The sequence below is a fragment of the Anneissia japonica genome, unplaced genomic scaffold, assembly GCF_011630105.1.
Source record: "Anneissia japonica isolate Jap-2015-1 unplaced genomic scaffold, ASM1163010v1 scaffold1065_len1792383_cov172, whole genome shotgun sequence".
Classification (NCBI taxonomy): domain Eukaryota; kingdom Metazoa; phylum Echinodermata; class Crinoidea; order Comatulida; family Comatulidae; genus Anneissia; species Anneissia japonica.
This window is the reverse complement of record NW_022684135.1, coordinates 1,036,885-1,039,527: the sequence shown is the minus strand read 5'-3', so window position 1 is coordinate 1,039,527 and position 2,643 is coordinate 1,036,885.

The window sequence follows — 2,643 nt, the reverse complement described above, 5'->3', positions numbered from 1 at the left end:
AAAAGTAAAATGTAAATGGCAATTTGTTTGATGTTAGATTCCTTTTAAAAACTAAATTATTTATGATAAAAAAATGCATATATTGACTCAAGAAAATCAGTTTTAATACAGAATTTGATTATTGGGGCTATTTTTACCTACCTGTCATATGGGGCCATTTTTACCGGGGCCATTTTTTCCGGGGCCATTATTTCCGGGGCCATTATTTCCGGGGCCATTCTTACGTAACACCAGAAAGGCCTAATGTCCCAAAAGATGGTTGGAAATCAGGAAAACTTTTAAAGGGTAGAATACAACTCTTGCAAACTCAATATAAAAATTAATCGTGTTTACAGTACGTGTTAACAAAAAAAAATGTGTAAAAACAATGTTGGCTCTAGTTTACAAATGTAAAAGATATTACATTTGCCTTTTTTGTCAACATTTCTTACTTTTGACCTTTAAAAAAATATAAAAATGGTGTTTTAAACACCTTTATGTACTGTTTTGCAGCACTTGCTTTAAGGCCATGGTTAATGTTAATTCCTTCTCCATCCTTATCAATCATCTCACTATTATAATTTTCCTTGAGTGAAGCTGTAGCTTTTTTCTTTCCTTCTAATCCTGAGGTCCATGGTTCAGACTCGTTCAAAAGGATTTCTTTCATAATGCTTGATGAATTTGATCTGAAAGAAATATATTAAAAAAAAATTTTAGGACCTCCATGTCAGTTATATAAAGTGGGCGCAACCACTTTTTCAAAAATCTGTGTCTCATTACCCATTCTGAAATTTTTCATCATACACCCTATTTAATAACATTTTTCCCCTCTGGAGCCTGACCTAAAAGGTAGGTGTTCATCCAGGGGTTTTTAATTTGAGGGAGGGAGTGTGTGTCTACTGCTGGACTTTTTAGTGAACTTTTTTAGGACATGTCTGTCTAGACCTCTCTTTGTTGACAATTCACTAAATAACTTAAGGGAGGCAAGTTCAGACGAGTCAGAAGTAAGCTTTGAATTTAGCAGTTTACTGGTCATAAGCCCTGGGTAGTGCCTGTGAAGACACTCTTTGTATTAAGTTCTTCAATGTTACTACAAACAATTTACTCCTGAGCAAGTGTGCTACTTCCGCGTACACAAGGAATGTACAAGGAGTACGTACTCAGAGTTACGTGCCATGTAGACACACTTACTTCAGAGCTCACAAGTAAATGCGACCTTTATTTTGACCTCAAAGATAAATAGCTACAAATGAGTGCCAAAATAACATTTCCTGTGATGTGTAAACCTTTGTAGACATGATGTTTTTATAATTGTTTAAAATTCCAAGAATTTGTATGCAAAAATAACTGTTGAGAGACAACGAAAATGGGAGGTTCCAGAAAATTTTTGTAGTTACATCTAAACTTTGTACTAACTTTGAAGTAAATAGAACATGCACTGGGTAGGCATTATGTGAACTGTCATCGGAGCATGCACGTAAAATTTTTATGTTGTAATTTTACTTTAGGAGGAAGGCAACTTTTATTTTTACCTTTAGCTTATGACCCATCCCATATAAAGTTCAGAAGCTAAGAATCACTAAATAAAATGGGCAAAATACACACCTTGGTGCTATTGGTGGTCCGCCACTGTCTGTCTTCTTGCCAGTCATGGTCTTCATGAATGAAGATGAAGCTTTGTGCTTGCTTTCTAATCCGGGGGGCCATTGTTCAAATTTTTTGATGCACTGTTGTCTCAACATGCCTATCATATTTGGTCTGAAAGAAATTTATTTTAAAAATGTTGGGACCACCATGTCAGTAATCAATTATAAATGTATGCTTATTAATTATTGGGCTGCAGAAAATATCAAATTTTATCAGATTCACATATAATTTTATTAACTTCCAGCAATCCTTAGAGGGAGAATTGCTAAATAAAATTAAACAGTTAAAACATTTTTCAGCTATTGTAAGCAGTGCATACCTTGGTGCCATTGCTAATTGGCCATTGTCTCTCTTTTGACCAGTCATATCCATCATGAATGGAGCCGTAGCTAGGTCTTTGCCTTCTAATCCTGGGGGCCATGATTTATTAGCTTTAAACCGAATTTGTGCCATAATGCTTAAAGAAAAAGAAAATTATTTTAAAAGGTTTTAGGACCACCATGCCAGTAATCAATACTAAATTTATGCTTATTAATTAATAATAGACTGCAACATATTTGTTGTTTTTTTCAGATTCACATGATTTATTAATTTTATTAATAAATTTCAGCAATCTTTAGGTTTACTTACATTATATTTTTCATTTCTTACAACATGGTCTATAGAGTGTTTATAGAGTCAATACATTAGTTATTGAGAAGCGTAGTTTACTGCTTTGAGGAATTAGTACTCAGGTCTCCACAGACAAAGGGATTTCATAGTATCCAGTTTAGATTTTTTTTGTAGTACCTTTCACTGTTATATTGTTATATTTAATTATTTTTATAAGTTGTCTGGAAAACATTAATTTTTCTTCACTAGCAATAGATGTTAAAAAGCTGACTTGTAAAATTAAGAATCTAAAAATTGCAAAATAAAATGTGAAAATTACACAGTTAAAACATTTTCTAGCTATTGTTTGTTTTCAGACAGAGGGATTGCCTGATATATTACATCTTTATACATCTTTTATTACTT